General features: G+C 44.7%; 1 protein-coding gene across 3 annotated transcripts in view; it reads left to right on the forward strand.

Moving 5' to 3' along the window:
• The window catches only part of LOC139764786 (Kv channel-interacting protein 4), a 737,128-nt gene that overhangs the window by 85,619 nt on the left and 627,138 nt on the right, over positions 1–24,371 (forward strand). Inside the window, exon 1 of one of the 3 annotated variants that reach the window (XM_071691982.1) lies at positions 17,667–18,104. The exons of the other annotated variants lie outside the window; for them this stretch is intronic. The gene's annotated coding sequence lies outside the window, so the exon portion shown is untranslated. Of the gene's footprint in view, positions 1–17,666; positions 18,105–24,371 lie in introns of those variants that run through there. 3 annotated transcript variants of the gene reach the window in all.

Raw genomic sequence — 24,371 nt, forward strand, 5'->3', positions numbered from 1 at the left:
GTTAGATTACTTATAATTACCGTCTCTTTAGGTTAGATTACTTATAATTACCGTCTCTTAAGGTTACATTACTTATAATTACCGTCTCTTTAGGTTAGATTACTTATAATTACCGTCTCTTTAGGTTACATTACTTATAATTACCGTCTCTTCAGGTTAGATTACTTATAATTACCGTCTCTTTAGGTTAGATTACTTATAATTACCGTCTCTTCAGGTTAGATTACTTATAATTACCGTCTCTTTCTCCTTTGCTATTCTAATTCTGCTTATTATCATTATCAATAGATTCCTCAGTCGTCGTTTTACATGCATGTATCTGTTGTTATTTTTCTGTGTTAGTTCAGTTGTTACCGAGCTATAACCTGCGATCTGTTATGCACTTCATCCTCTTTAGTTTTCAGACGAAAATTTTTGGTTACTCTGATTTTCTTTCATTGAGACAAAACGTCTTGGAAAACGGATTGATATACGTTTCTTAGGAAGAGAGTTCTTCCAGTTCACGCAGATCGTGGGAGAAAAAAAAATGTCTGTGTTCGAAGTGCTGCTCAGGTCTCGAGGGTTTATTAATGATGGTGTTGGAATAAGAGACAAGGATGGATACGGAGGGAATGAGAACCGACGTGTGATTCATTGTCGTCATGACCATTTACTAGGGAGATGGTGGTGTGGATGGAACACCTTGTATGGGGGGGAGGGGATAAATGGTGAGTAATACTCAATGTGACTGAAGGAATAATTTGATAATTTGCGATAATGGATAATTTGTAACCCTGGGTAAGATGTGATTAATAAATGCACGAAGGATAAATGGATTTGATCCCTCTGAGCATTAAGGTACGAGCCTTGATCAATGCAAATACGACCCCCTTGAGATTTGGAAGGCCCATCCTGACCTTCCAGCACAGGTTTACCCTAGCCCTTCATCAAATGTTCAACACGTCCTTCCATGGGCCTATATCGACTGTCCTTCAAGAAAGAAACCTGAATATATTTCGACTGTCCTTCAAGAGACAAACCTGAATATATTTCATTAAATTTTTTTTTGTCCGCTTTAAGAGCAGGTTACACTGACCCACCATCCAATGTCCATGACGAAAAAAACTATAAAACTAGATAAAATAATGTCGTCGTCCAGCGAAGGCAGGACTGTTGTCGTCCAGCTAGCTGAGGCATGACTGCCTTCGTAACAGCTGAGGCCAAATTACCATCGTCCAGCTGAAGCAGAACTGACGTCGTCCAACTGAGGCCAGGGAGTCGTTGCCCAGCTAACGCAGGAGTGTTGCACCGTACCAAGGACAGACCCTACCTAGCAGCCTTCCGACGCTGGCTGCTGCTACGGTGCCTCCAGCACCGTCTCATACCTCTTGAGTGACAGGTATCCCTTAGCTTTGTGGATCACTTTTGACGGTAGCTTTCAAGGCTTGAGTGACGAGTATGACTTCAAAGGATGGTAACATCACAGGTTTGAGAGGCGATTACGTCATGATTCTACATGACTCTAATTGTGACTTTGCAGGTTTAGGTGTCTAGTATCTCATGACTATACAGATATCTGAGATACTAACTTCATAAGTTTGAGTTTGAGTTATGTTATACCTTTACTGATACTAACTTCATAAGTTTGAGTTTGAGTTATATTATAACTTTGCAGATACACCTCTGATACTAACTTTACAGGTTAGAATGGAAGGTGTATTATAACTTAACAGATACGTCTGGCAGTAACTTCATACGTTCGAGTATTAGTATGAGTTATGCTCAAACTTGATCGAAAACTTTGGTTGCATCTCTACAGGTGAACTTTATCTTTCCCCCCGAGGCAATTCATCTGAGATGCAGCCACTTGTTCATCTATGTAAAAAGGGACGAATTGGAATTGTTTCGAACATTTATCAATACGTTCAGTCCTTCTAGACTTTCTCCTCCGAAAACAAGAGAGTTCATGTTCTCAGACTTGGATATTCTTTTGGTATCAGGTCTTCAAACTCAATCAAAATGAAGCTAAATATGGACCAGCAGAAATTGCATTGCTTCCTTCAGCAAGGTGATAGCTCAAGCTTTGATGTCTTTCAGCAGAAGTGTATGTACACCTTAAACTCACGCGCACGACGGTACGGCTCTTGAGCACAACGGTACGGCTCTTGAGCACGACGGTACGGCCATTTAGCAGGACGGTACGGCTCTTTAGCACGACGGTACGGCTCTTGAGCACGACGGTACGGCTCTCGAGCACGACGGTGCGGCTCTCAAGCACGACAGTACGGCTCTCAAGCACGACAGTACGGCTCTCGAGCACGACGGTACTGCCATTTTAGCAGGATGGTATGGCTCTTGAAAGTGACGGTACGATTCTAATATATAATGGTGAGACATTTGACTTGACCCTAAAGAGTCAGGTTAATGGTTATGTCATCACACGTAAGGGGCGTAACCTTGTTTGTAAGAGTCTTGCTTATACCGTTATGTTCAAGGATCGTGCCGTTGTGCTGAAGATCGTGCCGTTGTGCTGAAGGATCGTACCGTTGTGCTGAGGATCGTGCCGTTGTGCTCAAGATCGTGCCGTTGTGCTGAAGGATCGTACCGTTGTGCTGAAGGATCGTACCGTTGTGCTGAAGGATCGTACCGTTGTGCTGAAGGATCGTACCGTCGTGTTAAAGTTTCGTACCTTTGTGTTCAATAGGGTTCGTGCCTTCCTTCGTGCTTTTGTGGGTTTAGGCTTGATGACGGTGATCCCGGCAGCGGCGTTACTCACATCCCTCTCAAAGGAACCGTCAGCACTACAAGCATCCCCTCACACTACGATCATCGAGTCATCAAACATCTCATTTCCAGCACATCCATCCTCCTGCGCACAACTCTATCCATAGTCCACGCCTCGAAACCATACAACATTGTTGGAACCACTATTCCTTCAAACATACCCATTTTTGAGTATTCATAGGTGAACTTTACCTGTGTAGTGTCGGAGGGTTGCTTTCATGCTGGCTACGACGTGCGCGGGAGCAGGGCTTCCCTGGCCTCCCAGGTCATGTGATGCGATAGATCTGATAGACCATTTGTTGGCCTGAGATGGAAAGCTTTTATCATTTCGAGGGCCCGCTGATTGGCGTACCGTCCCACAACGCAGTAGGACTGGCTGGGTTCGATTCCTCCTTGCTCATAGGTAAATCGTTAACACATACTCCATGTTTCCAATATACATGAAGAGACCATGACGGTGTAGGCTCGAATCATATGTTGATCATAGATACCTGCTTTGTATATACACTCTGGAACCTCTTACCACTTAGAATAGGTTTACCAGCACTGGTTTAGCGAAGGTGATATATCCTCATGGATGACAACAGAGCTGTGGTTAGAAGCCCAGAAGTTGATTGTAAGTACTCGGCTATGGTATGTAGAGCACAGGCCTTCTTCAGCAGAGGAGGTCAGATAACGTGGAGGCAGTAAGAACCAGATATATTCCTGGTGACGTGATGGCAGATTTCAATACAAGGACTGGTTCCTTAAGACCGCCTGCGTCCCCAAAAAAATTATAATCTAAAAATCACATCTTTCGTTGAGCCTGGGTTGTATCCACGTACTATGATTATAACCTAAGCCCATTTTCTACTTATTCTTGTAAGATCTATCGTCCTGTCTCTGGTCTCTGGGAAAAAAAAACCATCGTTCCTAATGAGGGAAGGTCTTGATAAGGGGTTTCCCAGGCCCATTTCATTCTATTTATGTTGTCTTCCTCCAAGGTATATTAGCGGTGAAAAGTTGTATGAAAAGTTACATCTGAAGTTATGGGAAAAGTTGTATTCATAACGTTACATCCCATTACATTTTCCTCTGACTGTTTTGTATATATATATATATATATATATATATATATATATATATATATATATATATATATATATATATATATATATATATATATATATATATATTGACAATACTATCAAGCCCCAATATTGTGTTTGAGGAAGATGACTCAAAAATGTTTGGCAGATAATTTATGCCAAAACCTCAACATTTCTTAGAATCACTATTAATGTCTTAGTTCATGGTTGGTCTGGTCTCTAATGGCACGCCATCTCGGTTGATTAGAGCCAGCAGGAAGGGGTAATACTAGGCGAGCAAGGGTAGAGCACGTTGGTAGTGAACCTTTTTCGGTGGCGTGTGGACTGGGGGGGTGTTCGCTTGAAGAGAACCCCCTCCGAGTTACATATGACCAGTGAGCCAAAGGGGGGGTCACCTCGAAGGGAGGTGATGGGGAGGGGATGGGGAGATTCTGACTGATACAGCATAGAGAGAGAGAGAGAGAGAGAGAGAGAGAGAGAGAGAGAGAGAGAGAGAGAGAGAGAGAGAGAGAGAGAGAGAGAGAGAGAGAGAGAGAGAGACGAAAAGTGCTCGAAAGAGTGAGAGAGTTGTTTGTGGCAGCGGTGTGCAAGGGAGCGCATCCTCCCGTGAGGGATGAAGATAGATGAATAGGAAAGAACGGGAGAGATGATGTGCAGGAAAATGAAGGGACTGGATTGGGCTGGACTGATTATGGAGGATTGGATGAGGTAATGGGAGAAGAGATTGATGGTGGCCAAGTGCCGGTGAGTGAGACCTGAGGAGACGGGGGAGGAAAATGATGGTTTGGGAAGAAAAACTTGGCTATTATGGTCAGCTGTACGTGTGTGTGTGTGTGTGTGTGTGTGTGTGTGTGTGTGTGTGTGTGTGTGTGTGCGTGTGTGTGTATGTGTGTGTGTGTGTGTGTGTGTGTGTGTGTGTAATTGCCCTTTTGTTCCTACGGTGAGGAAGTGCTGCTACACATGTAGAGACACTGTCTCTTAATCTCTTATTTCTGCTGGACAAGTTTATAGCATTGGCCTCCGAGACACTGCAGTACCATCCTCTCTGGTTATCTCCTCCTCCTCCTCCTCCTTCTCTGCTGTCTTACTGCTCCATAAGAAGTGCCTCACATCTCTCCTGGCTATTGTTTGTTTTACTTTCTTGTTGCGTCGTCAGATTTGACGGCTCCTCCCAATTCTGAAAAATTTCTCGGCTCTCATGTCGCTGAGACCATTGAGGAGTTTAGGAAGTTGGAATCAAGGCCCATTTTCCCCTTTTGTCCTCTCCTGTTGACAGGTTTAGTCCTCCTGTCTTGTAACGTGGACACGTCTTGTCCTCCTGTCAGTTAATATGGGCAGGCCTTGTCCTCCTGTCAGTTAATATGGGCAGGCCTTGTCCTCCTGTCTCCTAATGTAGACAGGTCTTGTCGTATTGACTCTGATGTGGGCAGGTCTTGTCCTCCCGTCTCCTAATGTGGGCTGCTGTAGTCGACCTTTCTTCTCATTTAGGAATGTCTCGTCCTCCCGGTTCTTAGTGAGGGCAGACCGTGTCTTCCTGTCCGCTAATATGGGCAGGTCTTGTGCTTCTGTCTCTTGATGAGTGAGGAGGTCTAAGGCTCTAACTCCTGTCCCTTCGCCGTAAGTCTCCTGTGTCAGATAGAAGATGTTGTCGTCGTCCGTCGCTGAACTCCTTATCATCTCCTCATGTCTCTTTTAAGTGAGGGACATCAAACTGGTGATGCCTATCATAAATTTGGTTACGTGGGTGAACGTTCTGACAGTGACAGATGTAAGTAAGGTTTGCCTCCTTCATGATAGGGGTCTAAATGTGTAGCCTTTCGATGACGAACAGCATTGCGTCAAACCTCACGACTCTTTATAAGGAAAGACTCCTGTAATGCGACGTTTCCCGTTCGTTGACAGAGGAAGACTTTGCTGTGTCCCGTCTGTATCCCTTTGCACAGTTTCAGAGAGAGAGAGAGAGAGAGAGAGAGAGAGAGAGAGAGAGGATTTCAACAGCTAAACAGTCGACCTATGCAAAAGCCAGTCTGACTCCGTTGTTAATTTTTAACAATCTCAAATATCTCTTTTTCCACTCATTAGTCTAACACAATACCCTGGTCAAGAAATATTCATCTGTGTTTCAAGATCCTCAAGGAAGTTCAAAACAAAGATAGGGAATAATAGTGACCCTGTGACTTACCCTTGCTGGAATCTGTTGTTTTACTCAGTCTTGGAACTGCACCTCTGATGTGGGTCCGCTATTCCTTAACCATCAGATGATCGCTCAAACATCGGAGGAACCTTCCACTTATTTTTATGTCTGGAACTCCTCCATCTTTACCAGTCTTAAGTGAGAATACCATCATTTGCCTTATAGCACCTCATAAACGCGGTGCACACAACCATCCCTGATGACACTAACATCCAGAGGAGCAGCAATACAAGACATCAATTTGAAAACTTTACTACCTTTAATCAAGTTTGTTTTGATTTTCTTTCGAACTATTTATTTCTGTTCTTCGTAATTAATCTTTCTGTTAGTTTATGAAATATACTTTTGATGATATTGACCTGTAGTTAAGTATCCTGTTTCTCATATCATGCCATTTCCTTTCTTCCACACCTTCTCCCTGTGAATTCCAAAACTACATCCCAAACGGTGTTTGTCTTGCTTATACACGAGGCTTGATTACGTACTAGTGAATTCCTGTTTAGGTTTGGTACGTTATGTGGATGACGTCCCATGGGTCTTTCTATATCTCAGTTGCTCCACTGTCTGTTCTCCATCCCAGTTTGGGAGCTCTGGAGTGACCTGCCCTTAGGTGTGAATACACTTTGAAACACATTATTAAACTCCTCAGAAACATCCTCTCTTCGTCAACTGTACCTTTCCCTTCAAGCCCTATTGTTTCATCTGTCACTGGAAGATCTGCTCGTGATGAATCTATGAAAGGGTCTGGATTCTCATTATCAGTTTCACAATGTTTAACTTATTGAATTTTTTTCCTTACTTATCATATTACTCATTCCTTACACTCTGGTACAGTTCATAGTTTGTATTCTGTAAAAGTGACAGAATTTCCTATCACATTGTTCTGTACTCCAACTGTGATGTTCTTCATATCAGTCTAAGCTCCTAAACAAGATCCTGAATCTCCTATTTATCTCCCATTGTAGCTGCTGCAACCATAAGGCTTCTTGTTAGTATTATTTCCTCTCACCACATCTTCTTAATCGAGCATTCCAAGATCGCTTTCTCATAGTGGATTAGCGTGGCTAATGTTCTAAAATCTCCATTATGTATGCGAGTCTCTGCTCCACTGCTGATGTTGTCAGAATCACTCAGCATGTATCTAACGTGGTCTATTGGTCCCTCAACGTCCCTGTTCTCTGTGGTGACCTGATGACAAGTGATGACGCATCTGTAACTTTTGGTCCCACCGTGCTCTATGTCACTTGACGATACATGTAGTTTTCCGGGAAAACACTCAAGGGATTTGTGTCTCCATTTTCTTTTTATCGTTGTATTTTTCCCCTCACAAGGATCTTTAGTACCAGAGGACGGAGTCTCTTCCCCCCCTCACCCCCTCATTAGGAGAGCCTTTCCAAAGTGGCCTTTGTCGTCAGGGCCGACGAGAGCTGACGCCGTCCCTGAGGGCTAGGATTGGCACACTATGGCCCCCTCAGGGCCGCCCCGGTGAGCGGGCGTAGGAACCCTTGCGAAGAAAATACACAAAAGAATTATATCTGTCAATATTCTAAGTTTTTTTTTTCTGTTGTTTTGTCACTGTACTGATATTTTTTGAACTTCATTTGACCTCATCCGTACTCGTCAAAGGCCAGGGGCTCCGGGGATTTCGCTCTGGTTCCCCCCGTCCTCTCAGTGAGCCTGGCTGATACTTTCTGCATCATCCACACACCGTCGTCTTTACCGCCATTATGATATCATTATGGCTCGTCAGGTATTTTTTGACGACGTGTATATAGTCCAAAACCATTAGTCTTTAGATGTATATGTTTTCCCCATCATGTGCTTTACAAGTGTCTCTTAGAGAACTCCAGATTTTTTGTCTTAACTAGGAGAGCTGAGTCTCCTCTTTCTCTTTCTCCTCTCTCTTTCTTTCCTTCATCGCTACTGTGTGTGTGTGTGTGTGTGTGTGTGTGTGTGTGTGTGTGTGTGTGTGTGTGTGTGTGTGTGTGTCCTCTCGAGGATTATCATATGTGAGTTTAACTCTCAGGTGAGTCTGGTCTGGACGTCCTCCAGCGTCATGTCTGGCACACGGTGTGGTTTGCCTGGAGTTGTCTCTAGACTTTGTTCTTGACTCAACTAATCCATCGGGAAGAGTGAACATTACTCTTAGTTTAGCTCTCTCCCTCCGCTTCTCTCTCTCTCTCTCTCTCTCTCTCTCTCTCTCTCTCTCTCTCTCTCTCTCTCTCTCTCTCTCTCTCTCTCTCTCTCTCTCTCTCTAGCTGCATTCATTATTTCTCTCTCGCTCTTCTGTGAAACGCTCGACTGGATTTTTGACTGCCAGTAATTTCTCAGCTAAACATCTCCGTGTTGAAAATAATTTTCGCTTATCCACAACTGTGTGTGTGTGTGTGTGTGTGTGTGAACAATTATCATATTATTTCGTCCCATAATCTCTTCCAGATTGTCTGTAAAGTTTTACCTTGTTAAATCTCCACTCATTCTCCATGTAAATCCCTTGAGACAGCTTATAAATATATGCCGTTTATATATTGGTGTGTTTAACGGAGGATGTCAAGAAGTTTTTAATTCGAGAAGTTGTATCGTTATGAATACGCAGTTAAAAACTTCCGTCATCTTACAGTGAGATTTTTTTCCCTCTTGCTTATTTCATCTCGAAAACTATGACAGAGGGGAGGAAAAAAGAATAGAAAAAATACGAGACGAGTCGAAAAAAAAAGGAAATGATACGAGACGAGTCGTGAAGTATGTGGGCTTTTCAACCTATCTCTGCCTGTGATGACTTGTCAAACGCAGCGTGTGGTAGTTGTAAGAAACTGAAACCCTTAAATGATGGCCGCTCGTCCTCATGAATTTTCCAGTCTCTGGTAAAAAAGATGGGTCCACTGACTTTCCCGGGACATACGTGTGTGTGTGTGTGTGTGTTTAAAAGAACAGACTCCCATTTTTGCTGCAGGACGACTGGATTGGAGTGGCATGATCATGCTTGGCATTCTCATATCTCAACAGCTCCCATCCTTCTGTTGTGATGGTCAGGCTTTTGAATAACGGAGGATCATAGACGACAGAAGCAGCGTCATGTTAGACATTAACTTAACTCGTTGATGGTGTGGTGTGCCACTAGGATCCTCCTTCCTAGATAGAATCAGACTCGATGAAAAATGGAAACCAGATTGAATTAGATATGTGATACGACGGTTTTCTACGGGGCGAAATATTTGATTTTCTCTTTTTTTCTTCTTTTTATAGTCATTGTGAATAGCATGCAGTCCTTATACGGTAAATAGAATGAAGGGCTAATATCTCGTCCAGGCCTTTCTGAGCCCAGGATGGATGAATCTTTTTTTAGACCCTGTGTGAGTCACTGTACATATAAGCGTTCACCTCATAAAGGGAAGGATGAATATGTTACACTTTATCCGAGGTAGAGGCAGAAATAATCCAGTGTGTCGGGTTAAAATTTTACGAGAAAAGTGGCGAAAGTAGAATGAATTTGGGGTAGTGGAGGGTAGCGTCTAACTGTATGGCTGAAAGGCCTGAAAAGTGTCAATGAAGAGGAAAATGTGAGAAAAGATGCTTCGTTAGTGTAGCAAGAGATGACTGTGATGAAGTATAGATGTATAGAAGGTGCAGACATATCTGTGTTTTTTTTTATGTGTTTGTGTGTGTGTGTGTGTGTGTGTGTGTGTGTGTGTGTGTGTGTGTGTGTGTGTGTGTGTGTGTGTGTGTTGGTGACGTCAGTCTTGTATAGTGGAAAGTGCCTAAATCCGACCAAGGTTACTGTTGTGTTTACTGAAGATGGTTGCTGTTGTAGTTGTAAAGTTGATAGCTGGGGTAGTAACTAACAGATGGTCTCAACCTCATGACCAGGAAGGTGCAAGCCTTAAGCACGACGTTACGACCCTTAAGCACGACGGTACGACCCTTAAGCACGACGGTACGACCCTTAAGCACGACGGTACGACCCTTAAGCACGACGTTACGACCCTTAAGCACGACGGTACGGTCCATGGGTATGATAATGTGACTTTTGACCTGACCCTGAAGGGTCTGGCACAACGCCACGCCATCACAACCAAGGGTCACACCGTCGTACCCAAGGGTCGTAACTGTCGGGTTAAAGGTCGTAGACGGGGAACTTAACATCGCGTCATCATCAGCGTATCTCAAACGGAGGGAAGCCCAGAGGACGGTCATGAAGGACGACATAAAGGCAGGTTTTGAGATGAAAATAAAGAGAAAAGGGGAGAACACCTCTGTGTGCAGGAGGGTTGTGGATGTGAGGTGGGCTTTAAGGAGAGCCACCTGTCGGACATGTACAATGAGGGAGAAAAGTGTGTTCCTGGATACGGTGAAGAGATCTCGGGAGAGGCGAGTATTCCAGCGGACGCTTCCTTCCATGATGCGACCAGCTGGTATCTCTGAGATGTGCTTCCACACACACACACACACACACACACACACACACACACACACACACGCACGTCATTGAATTTCCTAAGATAGAGGGGAGAAAAAAATCCAGATATATCTTATTTTTTCCATATGTCTACCTACAAATTTTGAGTTCACTTAAAGAGGCTTTATTTTAAAAATATCTCGCATCAGCCAGTGGATTATTCGAACCTTGATCCGAACCAACATATATGAGGCTTCACTACAGTCATGGTTGCCAACTGCCAAGATGTTGTGGAGGCAAGCGATTCATTACGCTTCACCAGATTTAGATAACCATCGGTCAAAACCAGGAACATACTTTTTTTCCTCTTCTTTCACTCTACATAGACAGTTGTCCGTGAATCACTACAAACCTAACTGGGGAATGAACTAGTACACACATACTCATGGTATGGTGCTGGAAATATGCATAAGGTACTATTCGTCCATAGAACAGTGGACAGAGGAACGGAAAGATATGAACAGTGAACACTGGAATGAAGTAAAGTTCCACTTGGAAAATTATGAGTTTAACTTATGCAGTATGTCCAGCGTGTAGCTCTTGGTCAGTGAGACATGAAGAAGAACCATGTGGAAAGTATCCTTTTGATGATTCGCTCATGAATGAAAAGATATATAAAGTATAATCAGAACTTTGTTTAAGAGGCTTAATGAATATGAATGTATAATATGCAGATGTGAATGAGGTCTGTGAAGAGTTTTGGATCATTTCTGTACATATAGGAGATGAGATAAGCAAATTATTGTAATATATGTATGGAATTAGCCTGTTGATGCTGGGAGACGAGGGGAAGGAAAATTAAGGGCTGAGAGCATATGATCAGTGGCAAAGAGAGGGATGAAGGAAGTTGACAGATGAAGAAGGTGACGATGTACAGGCTTTTAGATCGTGTGTCATATTCAGGAAAATTATAGAGAAGTAAACGAATGTGCGTTCAGTAATTATGTATCAAGAGAGGCGTGTATCGCATGTGAAAGAAATGAACTGTGCTCGAAGTAAATAAGCCTTTCTCCAGCGAGGATAGGGACAAGTGAACAGATGGCACAGTGGTTGACGATGAGATGAGAGAGACGTGTATCATATCCCAGTGGTACGTTGAGTAGTTATGGGACGGGGGTGTGATTAGAGAGGGAATGTTGTATGTAAACACTACTGTGATTAATGGTTTGTAATTGGACGAACAACAGAGACTTGTGAGGGGTATCTCGACGCATGTGTAGAAAGGAAGTTCTAAGAGCGAAGGCTAAAAAGAAGGAAGAAAAGTGATGAATTTCTGAGCCATATTGAAGATGGGGCGAGACAGCAAGAACTTGGGGGAGGCCTGAGAATTTCACGTATCGAAGAGGCGTCTTTGCTGAAGTTGGTCGACTGGTTGCTGAGGTACCGAGGAGAGCTGTGTGAGAAAGCTAAGTTTCTGGCGCTTTCGTGAAAGTTATGAAGCCTGAAAATGATTCGTTGTACAGATACGGAGGAGCCTGCTTGTGGCCGGAGTGCAGCCTGCGTCGTGTCTCCGATGTTCGGGTCGTGAAACGTGGCAACTGTGTCTCAGTGAAGCAAAAAACAGATTAACAAGAGAGATTATTAAATTCTGCATCCTTCAGATGCAGTAAACGAAAAATGAAGAAGCTTCGATAAACATGAGAAAACGTGGCGATTAGGTAGGGAATACGATGGGATGATTTCTATGGATTTCTACTAGGATGATCTGAACACATGCAAGGGAGGGAAGCAGTGACTGAGTAACGATGCATATGTGAGTGTTAGGCTGAGGAAGAGGCGGGTCAGGAGGCGGAAGGTGAGGTGGAGGGAGGGGATGTGCGCACGTAAAGGGGAACATGGGAGTCGTGCACGGAGAGGAGGACGTACGTGCACGAGACGACACAGGCTGCCTCGTTAGATGCTGGACGATGCCTTCTGAAAGGACAGTTACTCGAACGTGGAACCATGGCCGTGTAACATATAGGCAGACAGACACACGGACACACACACAAAAGAATATTTTTGTTTACACACACACACACACACACACATTCACACACACAGAAATATACAGGGGTGACTTCCCCAATTTCCAGAGAGAGAGAGAGAGAGAGAGAGAGAGAGAGAGAGAGAGAGAGAGAGAGAGAGAGAGAGAGACTACTTATATGCCTGAGAAGAAATTTTGCACAGAGCTCCCACCCACCCACCCACCTACCGTATGCATGCCTTGCTGGATGAACAACACCGTCTTTCTTCGCCGTCACATCTACTGCATAACTGTCAATCTTAGGCTTCATCTGGAACTGCTTTGCGCGATTTATTTAGGATTCTTTTTGGAGAAATGATCCGTTACTTATTTCCATGCAGGCCATATTTCACTCAACAGAATATTAAGTCGTCTTTCCATTTTTCTCGTTGGGCTCTCGTATAATTTCTTCGCCTGATATTGTCTTGGGATATCCCAGGAACGTATTGCAGACTTAATTATCCTGTTTCTTCCCTGCTGAGACGCATTGTCGTCCAAGCACGCTGTCTCTCATACCCTCAATATGTTGCTAGTTATCATGTCTTTCTCTTCTTCTTCTTTGTCAAGCTACAAAGTTTGACTTCCCTCAAGTGTCTCATGGTAATTTACGTGCTCCTCACCCTCGAAGTGAGCCTGAACTTCTCTCTAATCAGTTGGTTTTGCTGTAAGAAGGCGGTCCTATAGTGTATCTGTACCCACGTCTGCTTCTCATGAATATATTGAACATTTTCCCTCATCAGTTTTCTATTTCTCATTGTGGCGGAAGGTCTCATTATTACTTTACTCATTGAAACCTTTACTCTAGGATGTGATTCTGTCATTGAGGTCTTTAGGTTCTAGTTCATCATCTATATTCCTCCTGAATCTTGTAACTCTGTTCTCTTCTCTCATTTGTTTTTTTTCCCCAGTTCGTCCTTTGCGAGGTGTAGCCGTCACTTTGGTATATCTTTCCATAACTTAATTGTTCGACTGTCTGTCTTGACTGGGTTCCATTCCATTTTGTTCCGTCGGTTGGTGTACTAGGCTCAAGTCTAGCATATCTTCTCTGTCTTCTTCCAAGCCTGTCTGTCATTCCTCACTCTGGTGTCGTCTTTGAAGCAACGCGATACAGTTTCACTGACTGGGTTCCATTCCATTTTGTTCCGTCGGTTGATGTACTCGGTTTAAGTCTAGCATATCTTCTCTGTCTTCTTCCAAGCCTGTCTGTCAATCCTCACTCCGGTGTCGTCTTTGAAGCAACGCGATACAGTTTCATCTGTGTCTTGTCTTATGTCGGATATCACGTAATATCATCATGAAGAGTCCTAAGTGTACTACTGTTTCCTGAGACTCCTAAATATCGTCCTCGTCCTGCCCACTTCCATTTGCTGCAGTTTTCTGACTGTTTCTTTTAGTTAAAAATTCTTCAATTTATCATCCTAGTCTCACGTGTTCTACTTTGCTCTCTCTCTCTCTCTCTCTCTCTCTCTCTCTCTCTCTCTCTCTCTCTCTCTCTCTCTCTCTCTCTCTCTCTCTCCCAGTAGAATCGTGAAATCTACTCGGTCAAATACATTAGCACAATCAAGACAGACAGTATTCAGCATCGTTTCTTTGCATTACTTTTCATACATGTTTCGTTCGTTGGCACATAAGCAATTCCATTTGCGTACATTTTTTAAGTACTGATCCGTCCTGACCTCCACTTTATGTGGCTATTGTGAGACAGGTGTCTCACTTCATGTTTCGGTGACTCTGATCACGCGAGGAGTCGAACTTGCAGGCCCTTATTGTCTCAGCAGAAGTCTAGATCCTCCCACGTACTTCAACGACACGCGTACCATTGTGTGTGTGTGTGTGTGTGTGTGTGTGTGTGTGTGTGTGTGTGTGCGTGTGTGTGTTCGTGGTGCTCCCGTCATCCAGAGTTCTGTCTCATCATTAGCATTACTGGATACCACCTGGGGTTCCACCTGGGGCTATGCTGAGTCTTTTGCCAGTTCGTGGACTGTTCTCGTACTTCACCATCAGTGGTGGCGTTCTTTTCAAACTGATTGAAATTCTCATTTTCAGTCATTCCTTTGATCCGATTGTTTTTGGCATCTTATTTATTCTCTCTGGGTCATTTTTTCTTTTTTTCTTCCTGCTCTCAATGGACCAATTTCCATTTTTCTTCCTCTTTGGTTATGTTTACATAAGTAAATGATACTCTTAGATATCCTTATTCATGATAACTTTCTCTTCATCTGTACCGTGCAATTGCATTAATTTCTTGTGAGCAATCCTGATTTTCTTCTTCATTCTTCTCTCTCCTCTCCATACTGACCATTTCCTTTTTTGATTTCCCATTTTCTTTATCAGTTTCATTCATACTTTTCTTTTTTTTCGGGGGTATCTTCTTCTTTTGCGTCCTCTCATCTTTCTCTTCGATTACCACTTGGGACTAACCTGTTTCTTGTATCCCCTGACAGAATGTTGTGCTGGCGACCTCATCAGTTTTCTGCGATCGAACATTTTTTTTTTCTCTCTGCAGTCTCGTGAGAGCCCATGTAAAATAGACTAACATCATCCAAATCCTGCACCATATAGCATTTTATTCTCCGCCGTGTCTAAGGAGTGTGTTGCAGTTACTTCTGCGGTGTTGGGATGAGAGAGAGAGAGAGAGAGAGAGAGAGAGAGAGAGAGAGAGAGAGAGAGAGAGAGAGAGAGAGAGTGAAGGAAAGTCAGTGCGTTAATGTGTCAGTGAAAGATTTTAAGGGAGAAAAACAGATAGAAAAAAGAAAAGAAAAGCGAGTGAGTGAATTAAAATAAGGGACAGTGAAAGAGAGAGAGAGAGAGAGAGAGAGAGAGAGAGAGCAGTCCATTCTGCAGTCAAGTATAAGAGGAAAGAAGAGGGAAAGAGAGCATCGCCTGAATTCACGAGAGTCTTTCTGCTTTAACTCCCATCCAGTGAGGCCTGCAGCCTCTCGCCGTTCCTAATCTCTCTCTCTCTCTCTCTCTCTCTCTCTCTCTCTCTCTCTCTCTCTCTCTCTCTCTCTCTCTCTCTCTCTCTCTAGTCCCCCACCCCCCCTCAACAACCCTTTGGATCTTCGCAGTCGTGTACCACCACCTGGACAAACAAACTCTTCTGCTGGGCGATTACATCTCTTCCTCCCCCCCTCCTCGTCTCGGGTGAGCTGAGTAACTGCCAGTTATTGATTTCCTCAGCTGATGTCACCTGTTAGAATATCAAGACACCCTCCTCTTCTCTCTCTCTCTCTCTCTCTCTCTCTCTCTCTCTCTCTCTCTCTCTCTCTCTCTCTCTCTCTCTCTCTCTCTCTCTCTCTCTTCTGCGTCCCTTTTGATCAAGGTGCTGGCTGACCCACAGCTAAGGGGCTGGTAACGCCTCCAGGTGTCTTTGCTTTAAGCGTGGCGTGTGATCGTGTTGTGAGCAGCACCACGCAGTCTTGTGTAGACTCGTACCAAGCAACGCTTTGTCTCCTTTGAGATGTGTGTGTGTGTGTGTGTGTGTGTGTGTGTGTGTGTGTGTGTGTGTGTGTGTGTATGTGTGTGTATGAATGTATAGACCAGCTGTGTATAGCCCCAGCAGGTGACGTACTGAATACATGAGACCCTCAGCCTACATCTGTAACATTGCGTGTGTATTACTTTACCGATAAGAAAGGTGTGTGTGTGTGTGTGTGTGTGTGTGTGTGTGTGTGTGTGTGTGTGCTATAATCAGTCTCATCACTTATTTTTTTTTTTTTGGTTATCCGTTGTGAAGTTGGTTTAAATCTGAATGTAAATAAAATATTTGATCTGCTCAAACAAAATTAACGGTTAACAAGTAAGGAAACTGTGTTGTAAAACATATTTACACATCTTACTGCCGGTCGAGGCTGCAGGGGGGTGTGTAAATAATGAAACGTAAATTTACCTTTACAAACCTTCTTCTTTATCATGTTTACAATATTTACATCACACTTCTATGTGGGTTAAGGAATATTTATAGTTTATTTAAAAGTAAAATAAACCTTGTATGTTTAAAAGTTCTCTAAGAACGCAGAACAGAACTGTGCACTTGCTAATTTTATCTCGAGATTCCCCAACTATAGTCAAGATGACATGTATTCTCAGCAACGAATGAAGCGAACAAGATGATAACATAAAGCTTTTTTGGTGGCTGTCTGCCTGCATGTAGAGGGACGCGTCCCCACTCCAACATCCAGGTAAGACCATGTCAGTCAGTGCCCCTCACGCAATACGCTCGCCTTGGTGGTTTCTACTCCATCCGTTAGGTAGTTATGTAGTTAAGAAGGTAGTTAGGTGTGCCATTTTATTTACCAGCCCCCATCCTCTGGCTTAGGGAAGACATTAAAGAGATTCGACGAACTTGAGTGTGGGTGACACAAATTTAGGGGAACATAACGTAGGTTACAGAGGTGGGCTTAGGGCCCCATCTATCTATCACAGAGGTGGACTTAGGGCCCCATCTATCTATCACAGAGGTGGACTTAGGGCCCCATCTATCTATCACAGAAGTGGACTTAGGGCCCCATCTATCTATCACAGAGGTGGACTTAGGGCCCCATCTATCTATCACAGAGGTGGACTTAGGGCCCCATCTATCTATCACACACACACACACACACACACACATACAAACTGTGTGTGAACAGTTCTCCAAAAGAAGAGATAGAACAACCCGAAACCACAACAAGAAACTAAACTTGTTAGACAAGTTGTCATAAGCATCTCTCTTGTACCAGATTACTGGACGAGCAGAATCGTCCGGGTGATGATAATGTGAATGCTCACAGTGTACAAAAGTTTAACAAGCTCCTTTTTTTTTTCTACGACAGAGAAAGTTCGAGAGAGTCCAGACCTCCCTCCCCACACTGCACGAATAGGCAGACTACAAAATAGGTAGTTAAACACTGGAGTTTGGTACTGCACAAACAGCTTACGTTTCCTTTTAAAAGATCATAAACTCTGTTGACCAGAAGACAGACAAAAAGTGATCCTCAAAAGCCTTTTAACTCAATCCACAAAATATTCCCACTGACTCAGGTTGATTCATAGCTACTTCCCTCACCCACCCACCACAACACACCACACCACACCATCTTCCTAATTTACGACCCAAAACGAGCGATCCTGGAGTGCAGCAGCAGCAGTGGTGGTTGGCAGACGCAAGATGTTCTCCAGCCCAAGCTGAAAAGAAGCTGAAGCTTACAACTTAGTCATGAGATTTGTGAATTACGAATATTTCTCAATTAAAAGAAGATAAAAGAGACGCTTCGGTAAGTCACGCACGCCAGCTTGACTTAAAAGACAACTTTTCGGTGGGATGACGACACAACCCAAACTGTAGTCATCGTGTGAGCAGCGTCAGGCCCGCATTTCGAATCCGTTTTCCTTACTGTCAACACTGTAAGTAAGGCCGGCTCTAGTTTTTTTTTTTATTGTTTGCGATACCGTAGGGTGGTTTACGCGGCCCAGTTCTCCCGGTGTTCTATATATATATTCGCCCTACAACGAAGCGAAGAACTTCAGTGACACGATAGATTTACAGTGGCGGCCGTGGTGGTGAAGTCCATTGCATATCGGGTCGTCACGTTACCTATGGGTCATTGTAAATCTGAGGTGAGTAAACGTTTGATCCATTTCCATTTTCTGGTCATGAGACTCGAGTCGTAAATAGTTTACGTCTCATTTGTATGGTTATGAGCCGACGCTTTGGAGCGTCATCCGCTGTATCGTGCGGCTGTCAGCGCGATCGTTCCTGTTGTACGAGTTGGTTCCGAACTGTTTCGACGTGACTTCCTGAGTAACTACACCATCTCTAGTGAGGTGTGTGTCGTAACACCCGGGGGTAGCCTGCAGGAAGGGACGTGTGCTATGTGTGTATAGTGAGGAGAGAGAATTATTTTCATGCCGTACTGACTCCCAGGTTTTCAAGACCTAATTCATGGCGACTCTCATGGTTTCGAATCTGATTCGGAGCCATTATCGTGCTTTCGAGCCTGGTTCATGGTGTCACTGATGTTTTCGAGCCTGGTTCACGGTGTCACTGATGTTTTCGAGCCTGGTTCATGGTGTCACTGATGCTTTCGAGCCTGGTTCATGGTGTCACTGATGTTTTCGAGCCTGGTTCATGGTGTCACTGATGCTTTCGAGCCTGGTTCATGGTGTCACTGATGCTTTCGAGCCTGGTTCATGGTGCTACTGATGTTTTCGAGCCTGGTTCATGATGTCACTGATGTTTTCGAGCCTGGTTCACGGTGTCAGTCGTGCTTTCGTGCCTGGTTCACGGTGTCAGTCGTGCTTTCGTGCCTGGTTCATGGTGTCTCGTGCTCTCGAGCCTGGTTCATGGTGTCACTCGTGCATTCGAGCCTGGTTCATGGTCACTCGCTTCGAGCCTAGTTCATGGTTTGCCTCATCATTTCGGGTCTGGTAAATATGGGTGGGGTCACATTCACAACCCTATATATCGGTTTGGTCACATTATTGCATTAGGGTTGTCTCATTACATCGGCATCGGTGGCTTGATTTAAAATGCATTGGTATATTTGGGTCGGGTCACATCCCAATTCCTGGGTCTGTTCATAGCGACCTCAGTATGCGTGGGTCGGGTTCGTGGCGACTGGTTTATATCTGAACTCTTTCCCAATGGCATCCGTTTATTTTTAGTCTGCTTAAAGAACGACTTTCGTAAATTTGGATCGGGTTTACAATGACTTCCTTGGATTCGTGTGTGGCTTACGGCACCTTCCGTATGTTTTGATCTGGTTCACGGAGCTTGCGAAATATATGCGTCTGGATGGCAGCGACTTCTGTATATCTAGCAACAGTTTACGACGGTCTCGTAGTCTAGTAGCTGGGCATTAGCTGTTGCGTCTCTCTCTCCCCGAGAGAGTGACGAGTGCGTCCCAGGAGTGTGGAGGGCGTCTCTTTAGTCTCGGAAAAGTAAGCGATTCAGTTGCTTCTCTCCCTAACGACCCATTCCCAATACATCGTTGCTCGTCAATAATGAATATCCACACATACACTCGTAAAACATATACTCCCATTCCTAAAGAGAAAAAAAAAATATCTAAAGAAAGAACGTAGACGCACGGGTCTACTCGTATCATTCTTATATTAGAAACAAGAGTAAAAATGTTTTTCCTCGTTCTTTCTTTGGACGCTAACACCCTTCCTCCAGCCCACGGACCACCGTCACCCCTGCCAACCCACGGACTACCGTCACCCCCCAACTAGTCCACGGGCCACAACCGTCACCCACGGGCCATCGCCACTCCTCCCTTTTTTTTTTTATGTCATACTGTGGTTAGAGATGTAGGACAAGGATAGGAATAGTTTGAAACTGAAAAGAGTGAAAGTGTGTACAGGTGTACGGTGTGGGGAGTGCGATGTATGTGGCTGATTATCTGGAAGCGTGTTTTTGGTGTCATACACCTCTGGTAGACCTGGGTTGTGTACTCGGCCCATGGGCCGCCACCCTCCGCCCGACAGCACTCACATCCTCCTCTGCGTCGCACCCTACTCGCTGTACAGATCCTCTCTCCCCACAACCTGATTATCCCACTGTTGTAGATCTTATCATACCCTCGACCCCTGCTACGTGGCGTGGAAGGGAGAGGATGGGGAGCTGAGGGTGACGCTATGTGTATCATCTCATTCTCGAGTGGCTCCGTCTCCTCAGTGTGGGTCGAGGCTTGTGATTTACTACCGTGACAGGACGTCGCACCTTTGCTCGGTGTCGTGGTGAAGGTCGTGGATGTGGGGTCGCCCTGGGGTCCATGCGGAGCAGTTTGGCTAATAGTCACCCGTTGCCTGAAGCCCATGTGGTTGGCTTCCAGTAATGTATGATGAACGGTCGAGAAAAAAAAAAAAAAAGCCGTAAGGAAAAGAAAAGATTTCTCTCTGCGTAGGCAAAATCCACATCAAGTAACTATACATGAACGTCTGAGGCAGTTCAACCATCCAGTGGTCGGCTGCAAAGCTATCAAGTCTTCAGAATAATTCGGTAATTAAACTTTGGAGTCGGTGTTCACGTAGGTTAAACTTAATGGGGTGAAGATCAACCTTTTCGTTAACAGTTGGATGTACAGACTGTTCTAGGCGAAGTGATACATACAGAGGGAGGGGGGATTTACATGCAGGAATATGAATACTGTCGTCAAGTGGCTTGGGGTTTAAGATAAGCAACCTGGTGTTTCATCGTCTTGCTTTCCCTGGAAGCGATCCTGGTTGTGGGTAGGGGAACTCTTCGTAAAGTCACGTCCTGAGCAGAAAATTTCATGAGTGAGGTTCTTGAGGACTTGGCCTCGCCTCACGACATCTGAACTGACCAGGTCAAAAATTATCTTAAAAGTAGACACACAAACGAACATGTCTATACATATCATTTTTATCTTGATCATAACCACAGAGACCCCTTCCCCAGACGTTCCTGTCGTTTCATGGCTGCACTGCAATCAGTAGCAGGGTAAGGGTGGATTACTTTCTCATTCCATATGCTTGTCATAGTCATAAACGTTTGTCCTGGTGGTGTTACCCCAACAGCTATGTTTTCCAAGGGCACCTCCAGCTTCAAAGTGACACCTGGTAACATGAGCAGGATGGACTCTATGGAAGGGAGAAGTTCTAAGAGGAAACTGTTCTGTTTCATCCACTGGTGATGTCCCCTCACCAACGGTGACTTATCACTGGTGGGGTAACCTTAAGCAGGCGGAGTCCGGTAGCACAAATACGCGCGCGCGCGCGCACACACGTGTGTGTGTGTGTGTGTATATATATATATATATATATATATATATATACATATATATTCCTGTACTTCGAGTGTTCTCGATTGCCCTTAGTTCAAAGTCATCCTTGGTGAGGGTGCATCATTATCGGTGGATGAAACACTACGGTCTCTAGAGAGAACTTCTGGCTTCAAAGGAGTCCACCGTGCCCTGTTACTAAGTGTAGCGCTGCTCCGACGCTGCAGGAGTCCCTGGGAAAAAATCCTCTGTAACGCTGGGACACTTGCAGACATGATCGCCATTTCTTGTGGGAGCGAGGTAGCGTTAGGAACAGACGAGAGAACCTTAGAGAGAAATTTCATCACTTTGCTCTTTGTTCTGTTCCTTTTGTTTTGGATATTAATACGAGAATGGAAGGATTCTTCGAGCCGCCCGCTCCCGACCCTCATAGTCGTCTTCTACGACACATGGGGAATACGTGGGCAGTGAAGGGTTGGTGGTGGTATTTCTGGATGGTTCCTTAGGACGTATTCCCTGATTCCTTTTTGAAACACGAGGTCGGTTGGTCTCTTTAAACTTTGAATAGCGTCTCGTGAGGATGTTTGTGTTCTGTGGGAGAAGGGATCTCGCTTGGATGGGTTGGAAATGCTTCATGAGTGGCCGGTGGATTATCGTGGCATGTGTGGATCTTCTTTAACAGGTGTGCAAGAGTTGGCTGCTGCTGCCGTAGGCCTCGCGGTTTATCGTGTTCAGGAAGGAGTGCCACTTTGTAGCTCGCCTTTCACCGGTTCATGTTGATGGTGCCATCGAGAGTTTGCATTCTGATTCCTCGTGATAGTGAATGGTTCTGTTTGAGTTATGAGGCGTGTAACTTATTGGGAAAAATTACGGTTATATTTCTACGTTTGTGGTTAGCGCTTTTTATTGTTTGCAATCAAAACCTTACAGAACTCTCGGCATAACAGGTCCTTACAAATTGAATTTTCATATAAGGCATTTTGTCTCAATTGCAACCCAAGAACTTGCATGTTCAACCAGCCATGGCAACACGGCAACATCCACAACATCTAGAAACTTGCGAACATACCAGCCATTAAGCCATCCAGACCTACTCCCCTCTCCATGCCCCCGATACCACATCATTTCTCAGGATGCAAACTCTGAGACTCTCCCGTCTTGCAAAGTGTCCCATCACAAGATGTCTTCAGACCCAATCACTCCTCCAGAACTCTTATCACCTCTCACAGCCTTGACAGCTTCAGCCAGCCACAACACCCATCCCGCACAATACTAGTGATATTAGGCATCAACAAGGCATTTAACACTGACCCTGACACGTTTACACAAGAAATCTCGCGTTACTCTCCAAAACTAAGAAAAAGTGGCTAACCAATTTCATGGCCGGTCGCCATGCCTGAGTTACAGAGGAAGCCTTTACCTTTAGAACCCCTAAACTCTACAATGGAGTTCCCGAGGAGCATTTCTTTTTCCAACCCTCTTTAATCTCTGCCAACTAGACGCTCTTTTACCTCAAGCCATCTACAACATGAAGGTCCTCTAACGTGCAGACTCCCCTCACAATCTCCTTTTCACCACAGTAGCAACAACACACATGCAGCGCTACATTACAGAACTGGGAGAGTAGCTTGCTAGGACAGGATTCATTCGCCCCCGCTGAAGACTTTAATCAATCGTTTAACCCCAGACAGACATGAATCCAGGTCACACCCTCCAGTCACTATGAAGGTGTTCAAACACTCCCACTGAACAAAAACGCATCAGATAGGACTCTCTTATGACATTCCCTCCTCACACTGATAACGTAGCACATCAGCAATGTAAAGTAAATGCCATCATAACGCTTAACTGGCACCAAATTTGGACGAGAAAAAAAAGCATCTCTTCATCCTCTGCAAACATTTATTTTGCTCCAGTCTAGACTATGCCTCACCTTCTGCCTGTTCTTCCAAAACAAATTTAACAAAGCTGCTAAACACACACACACACACACACACACACACACACCGCTACCCTTTGACTTGTGGTCCCGTTCAGTGGACGTGGCGGACTTCCTGAGTGCTGCAGGATTTTCATAAAGGTGGGAGGGACGGGAAGTAGTAGTCTGCTTGCCTTTAGCCTACAAGCCATTAGTATCATCTGTCCCATACGCATTCCATGGCCAGCACTTCTACCACAGTCCACGCTACCACCTCTACCATCACTTCCACCATCACTGCTACCAGTCAACGCTACCACCCCAACCATCAATACCAACACCATCACTACTACCATCACTACCATCACCGCGACTGCCACCACAACCATCATCGCCACCACCACCCCTACTAATCTCTGCCCATCACCGCTCCTACCATCACCGCCACCACCACCCCTACTAATCTCTGCCCATCACCGCTCCTACCATCACCGCCACCACCACCCCTACTAACCTCTGCCCATCACCGCTCCTACCATCACCGCCAACATCAGCACCACAACCCCAACCATTACCACCCAACTCTGCCACTACACCTGCCACCAGGAGACACGAGCCGTCACCATGACAAGGGCCCGTGCCAGCTAGAGACCTGGCGAATCCAACAACAGAAGTAACTACAACAGAAACAACAAGCACTACCATATTTACACTCGCCTTTACTGCCATCAGCCTAGCACCACTGGCTCTGTGATTACCACCTACACCTCCAGCCTAACTTCACCGATACCTCCAGCCTAAGCTCCACCGATACCTCCAACCTAACTACAATATCACCGCCACCTCCGACACCACCACTATCGCTACATTTCCAGCACCACCACCATCACAAGGCTGGGCGGGCCATTACAGCACAGTGAAAGTGATCATTGTACACATTCTTGAGCCCAGATGCTCATTTGTCAGATATAAAGAGGCAGGCTATACATTCCCCAGAATATAGTCCAATAAACTGACACTAAAGCATTCTATACAGATACCAACAAACTGGCACCAAAAACTAGTTCATACGTTCAGTAGTATATACAGACACAGTCAACTGACTCCAATTTCTCAAATTTATATTCTTGTGGGAGCCAGATCTGCCACCCCGACCATAATGTATAGATCCTCTTTCTTCATCCGAATCTTTAACCCCTTGTACACCGAAGGGACGACCTT

Source organism: Panulirus ornatus, chromosome 1 (genome assembly GCF_036320965.1).
Source record: "Panulirus ornatus isolate Po-2019 chromosome 1, ASM3632096v1, whole genome shotgun sequence".
NCBI classification, from domain to species: domain Eukaryota; kingdom Metazoa; phylum Arthropoda; class Malacostraca; order Decapoda; family Palinuridae; genus Panulirus; species Panulirus ornatus.